The sequence below is a fragment of the Girardinichthys multiradiatus genome, chromosome 23 (genome assembly GCF_021462225.1).
Source record: "Girardinichthys multiradiatus isolate DD_20200921_A chromosome 23, DD_fGirMul_XY1, whole genome shotgun sequence".
NCBI classification, from domain to species: domain Eukaryota; kingdom Metazoa; phylum Chordata; class Actinopteri; order Cyprinodontiformes; family Goodeidae; genus Girardinichthys; species Girardinichthys multiradiatus.
Genome location: NC_061815.1, coordinates 3,166,899 through 3,175,048, shown reverse-complemented (window position 1 = coordinate 3,175,048; position 8,150 = coordinate 3,166,899). Strand labels below are relative to the sequence as shown.

Here is an 8,150-nt window from a genome sequence, read left to right as displayed (position 1 = left end):
AGCTCAAGGAGGTCTGACAAGTATCCAGGAGTTTTGGCAGGGAGACAGATCCAAGGAAGAACTCGAGAAGTAACAGACAGAGGAAGTACAGAGGGCATGGGTAAACATAAAGGAAGGCATTGAGAAAACACAAGAATAACTCAGAGGGCTAGAGGTACCACAGTGGTTGACACCCAGACGTCGAATGAGCGGCAGCTAGCTTCTCTGAAGCTCTGGGAGACCATCTGATCAGAAGAAGCTCTGAAGGAGCACCCTGCTCAACCCCACACTCCAGGAAAACCCAGTTCCTCTGAATGAGAACCCCACCAGATCCCTAATACTTGTAAGCCTCAATTAAACTTTTAAAGCCATGTGTGTCATGATACCGTTTTAACCAAGAGACGCTAGAGCAGTACACCAGGAGAACAGAAAAGATTTAAACAGGTTTATTGCAATTATGTTATTGGCAAGGTCAGGAGTCCGTGCTTGTCTGGTGGCAGGGATCAGCTCACTATGAGGGAGAGAGGTGTTAGAAGTAGGTGAGGAGAAGTTCTGTGAATACTGATCTTACTTGTGGAATTGGATGATGGTTCCAGGAGGGAGAGGATTGGCAGGTGAGTGAACTGTGCGAGCAGATTTCCACAGATGGTTGTTGACATTGGAGGGTGGACAGGCAGGGCAGGTGAAGCGAGGAGCAAATGCTGCAGCTCGGTTATAAATACCAGTCAGGGCCGGTCAAAATCACAGCCTTGGGCACCAGGTGTCTCAGGGGAGAAACACAGGTACAGTCAGTTTAGGAATAGCTGCAAGGTAAGTTTTTCCCTCCACCAAACTTTCTTACTTGTTCTAGAAGTTCAGAGGTTGTGGGAGGTAATCCAGTAGGGCCCTTGGGTGCTAGTGTCCATGGAAGGGTCTGAGAAGTTCAGAGGCGTTACCCCCCGCCAGCCAGCGGCAAAGACGGGCTTTCATCCTCAGGTGTCAGGGGCGTGCAGAGGTCCAGAGCCAGTCCGCCAGACAGATACTTGAAACCAAATGGTCAAGCTGTTGATTTTTAGGTCTTCATGGATTTGGTCTTGAGCAAGTCCCGGATCCGCCCACACCTTACAGTTACTGAATCTGAAGCAGAAAGCACAATGAGTATACTTCAAGGTACAGAGCAAAGCCAAAGTACACAAGGGGCTTGACGTTACCACAATTGTAAACACTCAGCCGAACAAGGACTGGCTCCTAAATACTCCTTCCAGGTGAGCCCTAACGAGCTCTGGATGAGGAGCACCTGTCACTGGCCGACTCATCATGTTCCCAACGGCCTCTAGTGGTCACAGGAGGAAACGGCAACACCAGGCACCCAAAACCCCCACAGGACCACAGTGGGGTTACCAGGAAGCGGGTTCTGCTGTTACCAACACGGACAAACCAGGGCCACAGAGGGTTTTTCCAGAGCTGGATTCAGCAAACAGCAACCTTGAAAGAAGATGGAGAGCCAGGGTTAACAATAGGCACAATGCCAGACAAGGAGCAGGGTTTGGTTGGGTCTGATTACCACTCGGCAGATAAAACAATCCAACACCTCCTTCACAGTCTCAGCAGCTTATGAAGCTCTTCGGTGATTGCACCTGATACAATGCAGCTGTGTGGTTGCACCTGCCTGTCATACCCTAGTGGAACAAGGGAGACACAAGACTCATACCGCTTCACAAACCTGCACACAGCAATGTGGCTTAACAATGTGTGATGTCAATTAGATGGTTATTTCCACATAAGGCTGTATTTATGTACAACACAGATTGAGGTAGGTTTGGTCTTTTATCAATGAATTTCTTATGTGAAACATGCTGCAGAATGGTTATGTCATACGGCATGTGTTTCACTTGATCTACCACAGTGTTCAGTTGGAATAACCAACTGTTATGGAATAACCATAGATGAATAACCATATGCTAAGATGGCGCCGCAGATGGTCGCCTCGGCGTGTTGGTGCGCATTGTTTTGTTTTGTTTTTTGCTTTAAAACGGTCTTCTGTGATGGTACCCGGAGCTCTCTCACCAGAGAAGAACTCATGAACATCAGGGCTACTACACCAGAGGAGTTATTTCCCACTTTTCTGCCTACTGCTCTGGAATATTTGGACATTCTGGTCAAAGGTGCGCTCACCTTTGTTCACGCGGTGAAACGCCGGAAGAGAGGGAAACGGGCTGGGGTGCTGGTACGTCTTCGCCAGCGTGGACTACGAACACCGTTACCTGGAATATTTATCTCTAACGTGCGCTCACTTCCCAACAAAATGGAGGAACTACAACTGTTGTTGGGGAAAAACAGGGACTTTTATTCATCTGCAGTTTTGTGCTTCACGGAGACGTGGCTGTGTGGATTAATACCGGACTCCGCGCTGCACCTGGCAGGATTCCAGCTCTACAGAGCGGATAGAGACACGGAACTCTCCGGCAAAGCGAAAGGTGGAGGAATCTGTTTTTACCTCAACAGTGGTTGGTGCAACGACGTGACAGTGATTCAACAGCACTGTTCTCCAGACCTGGAATCCTTCATCATAAACTGTAAGCCTTTCTATTCCCCCCGTGAGTTCGCTTCGTTCATCCTGGTCGGTGTTTACATCCCACCGCAAGCTAACGTGCAGGTCGCACAGCGCATGCTCGCCGACCAGATACTGAGTGTGGAGCGGACCAACCCGGACTCCTTAGTAATCGTCGCTGGTGACTTTAACAAAGGTAATCTGACCCACGAACTTCCCAAATACAGACAGTTTATAAAATGTCCGACCAGAGAGGACAATATTCTGGATCACTGTTACACCACCATCAGAGACGCTTATCACGCCGTCCCACGTGCTGCACTGGGCCAATCCGACCACATCATGGTCCACCTGATTCCTGCATACAGGCAGAAACTAAAGCTCTGCAAACCTGTTGTGAGGACGACAAGGAAGTGGAGCAGTGAGGCTGTGGAGAATCTCCAGGCGTGTTTAGGCTGTACAGACTGGGATGTGTTCAGGACTACTACCAACAGTCTGGACGAGTACACAGAGGCTGTGACTTCCTACATCAGCTTCTGTGAGGACAGCTGTGTACCATCATGCACCAGGGTGAGTTACAACAACGACAAACCCTGGTTCACAGCTAAACTCAGAAGGTTAAGACTGGATAAGGAAGAGGCCTTCAGGAGTGGGGACAAAGATATATACAGAGAGGCCAAGTACAAGTTTGGCAAGGCAGTGAAAGAGGCCAAACGACTGTACTCTGAGAAGCTCCAAAACCAGTTCTCAGCCAACGACTCTGCGTCTGTCTGGAAAGGGCTCAAGCAAATCACCAACTACAAGCCGAAAGCCCCCCACACCATCAACGACCGACGCCTCGCCAACGACCTGAACGAGTTCTACTGCCGCTTTGAAAGACAAAGGGACAGTCCTGCAACCATCTCCCACGACGCCCCCCAACAGCTGCAGCCACAATCCACCACCCCCACCTCCCCAACCTCAAGAGGGGCCTTGGCACCTCCAACCCCCACCAGCCCCCTACCCACGCCGAGGACGGCTCTTTCCATCCAGGAGAGGGACGTCAACAAACTCTTCAGGAGACAGAACCCCCGGAAAGCTGCTGGTCCGGATTCTGTCTCACCAGCCAGCCTGAAGCACTGCGCTGATCAGCTGTCTCCAGTCTTCACAGACATTTTTAACACCTCACTGGAGACATGTCATGTGCCAGCCTGCTTCAAGTCCTCCACCATCGTCCCTGTTCCCAAGAAGCCAAGGACCACAGGGCTTAATGACTTCAGACCCGTCGCCCTGACCTCTGTGGTGATGAAGTCCTTTGAGCGCCTTGTGCTCTCACACCTAAAAGACATCACCGACCCCCTCCTGGACCCCCTGCAGTTTGCCTACAGAGCCAACAGGTCTGTAGATGATGCAGTCAACCTAGCCCTTCACTTCATCCTCCGGCACCTGGACTCCACAGGAACCTATGCCAGGATCCTGTTTGTGGATTTCAGCTCTGCCTTCAACACCATCGTCCCAGCTCTGCTCCAGGAGAAGCTCTCCCAGCTGAGTGTGCCCGACTCCACCTGCAGGTGGATCACTGACTTCCTGTCTGACAGGAAGCAGCGCGTGAGGCTGGGGAAGCACGTCTCTGACTCCCTGACCATCAGCACCGGTTCCCCCCAAGGTTGTGTTCTCTCTCCTCTGCTCTTCTCCCTGTACACCAACAGCTGCACCTCCAGTCACCAGTCTGTCAAGCTTCTGAAGTTTGCGGACGACACCACCCTGATCGGACTCATCTCTGATGGTGACGAGTCCGCGTACAGATGGGAAGTGGACCATCTGTTGGACTGGTGCAGCCAGAACAGCCTTGAGCTCAACGCTCTAAAGACAGTGGAGATGGTTGTGAACTTCAGGCAGAACCCAGCCCCACCTGCCCCCATCACCCTCTGTGACTCCACAATTGACACTGTGGAATCTTTCCGCTTCCTGGGAACCATCATCTCCCAGGATCTCAAGTGGGAGCCAAACATCAGCTCCCTCATCAAGAAAGCCCAGCAGAGGATGTTCTTCCTGCGGCAGCTGAAGAAATTCAACCTGCCAAAGACTATGATGGTGCACTTCTACACAGCCATCATTGAGTCCATCCTCACCTCCTCCATCACCATCTGGTACGCCGCTGCTACAGCCAAGGATAAGGGCAGGCTGCAGCGTGTCATTCGGTCTGCTGAGAAGGTGATTGGCTGCAGTCTACTGTCGCTCCAGGAACTGTACACCTCCAGGACCCTGAAGCGGGCAGGGAAGATTCTGGCTGATCCCTCCCACCCCGGTCACAGACTCTTTGAGACTCTCCCCTCTGGCAGGAGGCTGCGGTCCATCCGGACCAAAACCTCACGCCACAAGAACAGTTTTTTCCCATCTGCCACCAGCCTGGTTAACAAAGCCCGGAAACCACCCTGACATTCCCCCTTTCCCCCACACCCCCCCTTTTTTTGCTGACAGGACGCCTGTAACCTGTAACTCTATGCGTTACATTAACGCTCAGCTTGGACTCCTGCTTACTTGCACTGCTTTACTTGCACAATGATCACCTGCACTGTTGTATTGCTCTTGCATCTTATACTGCTCTATATTTACTCTCACTCACTTAAAACTGTGCACTTATATTATATTATATTGTAGATATGTTTGTACTGTTTAATTTGTATTGTATTGCACCGACTACGCCAAAACAAATTCCTTGTATGTCCAAAAACGTACTTGGCAATAAAGCTTTTCTGATTCTGATTCTGATTCTGATTCTGATTTCTATGTAAATAAAGCATCTGATGACAGTTCAAAGATTAATGAAAGTTTAGAAATAAATTACAGTGACATTCTTGGACTTAGGATTTTAGAAATCTGCTTCTATTGTGGCTTTTGTCCTCCTTTGACGAGCTGTTAGCTTCGACCTTTGGGAATTAATAAGTAGTTGGATGAAAGTATGACATTAGGTGAATTTACTGTGGGTAAGATAATAGAACTGCATATATATATATATATAAACTCTCCTTTGGATGTAGTAGGAGGTGCTGCAGATTGTTTTTGTTGATTCCATTTTACAACGTTTTGTTGTAGTTTATGAATTGGCACTTGGAATATGCATAAAGCCATACATTTCTGCTGCCTTGCCCTTTACTGCTGAGATATTTCCCAATATCCTCAGTCTATTTATATTGCTATTGCAGAAAAATAAATCTTGTTGTCTCTTACTAGAAAGTTCTTTTTAAGCAAGTGAAAAAGTTGTTCCCTGACTTTCCCAAGAATCAGATTAGAGTGGCTAGAAAGATCAAAAGCAGGATCAAATTGTCATTAACATGCCACAGCCTCATGTGGGAAAATAGAAGGAGGATAAGAAGGAAGGGAAATTCCTCTAAGCTGCAATCCTTCCAGGGCCCTTTTGTTTAATTGCATTAATGTTAACGAAGTGCTGATGCAATTAGAAGAAAGAGACCTTCTTTCTCTTTTCCCTCGTGAGAGTCATGTCAGTTTCTGCCTGGTCCAGGGTCATGAAATTCTAATTTTACCTCTGCTTGTCTGTCTTCAAATGCACAAAACCTTCTCTATGTTGTGGCCATACTTGTGTTGCTTGTTATCTTTCATAACCTCGGCCAATTTTCATCCAGCAGTTAAGAAAGAATACCAAGCTCTTCTAAAAATGAGTGCCTATGTTTTGCACAAGGCAGTTTTAAGATGCAGTGATTATTTGCCTATTTTAGTGTGAAGCAGTAGTGCTTCAGTGGTGCTTCAGGGGCTCTTTATCATCCCACTCACTTCCTGGATTAAAGTGGGTATAATCATAGGAATGAATATTCATAAGACAGAGACTTGAGGGAAAGTGAGAAAGACTGACAGGCAAAAATCTACAGAGAAACTGAGTAGCAAACAACATGCAGAAGGTAAACTCATGGGAAACTACTACGCACACATAAAGGCTAAAACATCTTGATAGCTCTGCATAATACTTTCTGTAACTGCCTAATGTCTGAAGACATTAAACGCTGTATAAATGCTGTATATTGTAGATTACATGGTTGTTATAAAGCTAAGATTGTTGCTAATCTCATCAAACTTTAACTTTAGCACAACAATTTTGTGTCACAAGCTGTTTTGCAATGCTGCCCTGTTTTTTAATGAAGAAAAACGAAATTGCAAAATGGCACTGCAAATGGTAGCCTTGGCACTTTGCTCTCCAGTACTTTCCTTGTTTTTGTGTGTGTTGTAATTATTATTATGATTATATTACTTAATATTAAATTAAATAAAAATTTGGTCTGTCAAGTATTGTCCTATAAATACCAGCCCAATATGACGGTGGTATTAGGACAATAGATGAAAGAGTGACTCGAGCTCTGGCATTATTGAACAGCAAAAACTGGAGACCACTGGCTTTATTTGAGATACATGGAATGTAGGATGAATGGGAAGACTAGCAGGTAACTGAAGGCGAACCGCAGAGAGACTAATCACAGTCTCAATCTCATAGGGACAGATGAAACGAGGCAAAAGCTTCCTAGACATGGATTTAAGGGGTATATCACGTGCTGACAAGCATACCTTCGGTCCAAGCTGGTATTCAGGTGCAGGCCTACGTTTCCAATCAGCGAAACGTTTATTTTGGTCAGCAGTGCGGTGCAAGTTCTGAACAGTGGAGTTCCAGATGGATCTGCAGCGGCGGAAATATTGGTGGACTGATGAAACCGTGATATCCTTTTAGTCGGGAGCAAACAGGGGTGGCTGATAACCAAGGGAAGCTTCAAAAGGTGAACGTCCAGTAGCTGAAGAAACGTGTGAATTTAATGCGTACTCAACCCAAGGTAGCTATGAGCACCAATCTGAGGGGTTTGTGGATGTGAGACATCGTAAGGTGGACTCCAGCTACTGATTTAATCTTTCGGTTTGACCATTAGACTGAGGGTGATAACCTGAGGTCAAAGAAACCTTAGTTACTAGAGCTAAACAAAAATGTTTCCGAACCTGCGAGATGAACTGTGGGCCTCGGTCGGATAGGATGTCCTGAGGAATACCATGAAGACAAAGCACATGTTTAGTGAGTAGTTTGGCTGTCTGTAGGTCTGATGGAAGCTTCCTGAGGGGAATGAGATGACATGCCTTAGAAAAACGGTTCACAATTGTGAGAACTATTGTCTTACCTGAGGAAAGGGGAAGTCCAGTGACGAAATCCAATGCTATGTGAGACCAAGGTCGATTTGGGATGCTGAGGGGTTGGAGAAGACCTGCGGTGACTGGTTACTGGACTTATTTCTGGCACAAATTGCACACGCCTGCACAAACTCTTTCACATCTTTATGCAGCGATGGCCACCAAAACCTCCTTTGAACTAGCGCAATAATTCTACAAACACCAGGATGGGCAGAAGATTTTGCTGTGTGCAACCAATCGATTAGTCGGGAGATTAGTTGGGAGAACCTTTCTTTGAGTGTTTGGAAAGCTGCTTCGGCTTCAGATGACCAGGAAAATGAGGACTTAGAGGAAGTTAGTGCAGTCAGAGGTGCAGCAATGTGACTATAATCCTTAATGAAACATCTGTAAAAGTTTGCAAAACCCAAAAAACGCTGTAATGATTTGCGAGAGTCAGGCACCAGCCATTCCAGTACTGCCTTAATTTTCTCTGGATCTGAAC

At 47.1% G+C, this 8,150-nt stretch overlaps 1 long non-coding RNA gene across 2 annotated transcripts; it reads right to left on the bottom strand.

Annotated features, from left to right (window-relative positions):
- Positions 1-410: 410 nt before the first annotated feature.
- On the bottom strand, positions 411-1,524 carry LOC124860866. 2 transcript variants are annotated; one of them, XR_007036473.1, is made up of 4 exons: positions 1,170-1,524; positions 821-1,095; positions 551-743; positions 411-490 (listed from the first exon to the last, which is right to left on the bottom strand). It is a non-coding gene; the product is annotated as an uncharacterized LOC124860866 (long non-coding RNA). The 2 variants fall into 2 exon arrangements; XR_007036472.1 differs by having other exon boundaries at positions 411-743.
- Between the last annotated feature and the right edge of the window lie 6,626 nt (positions 1,525-8,150).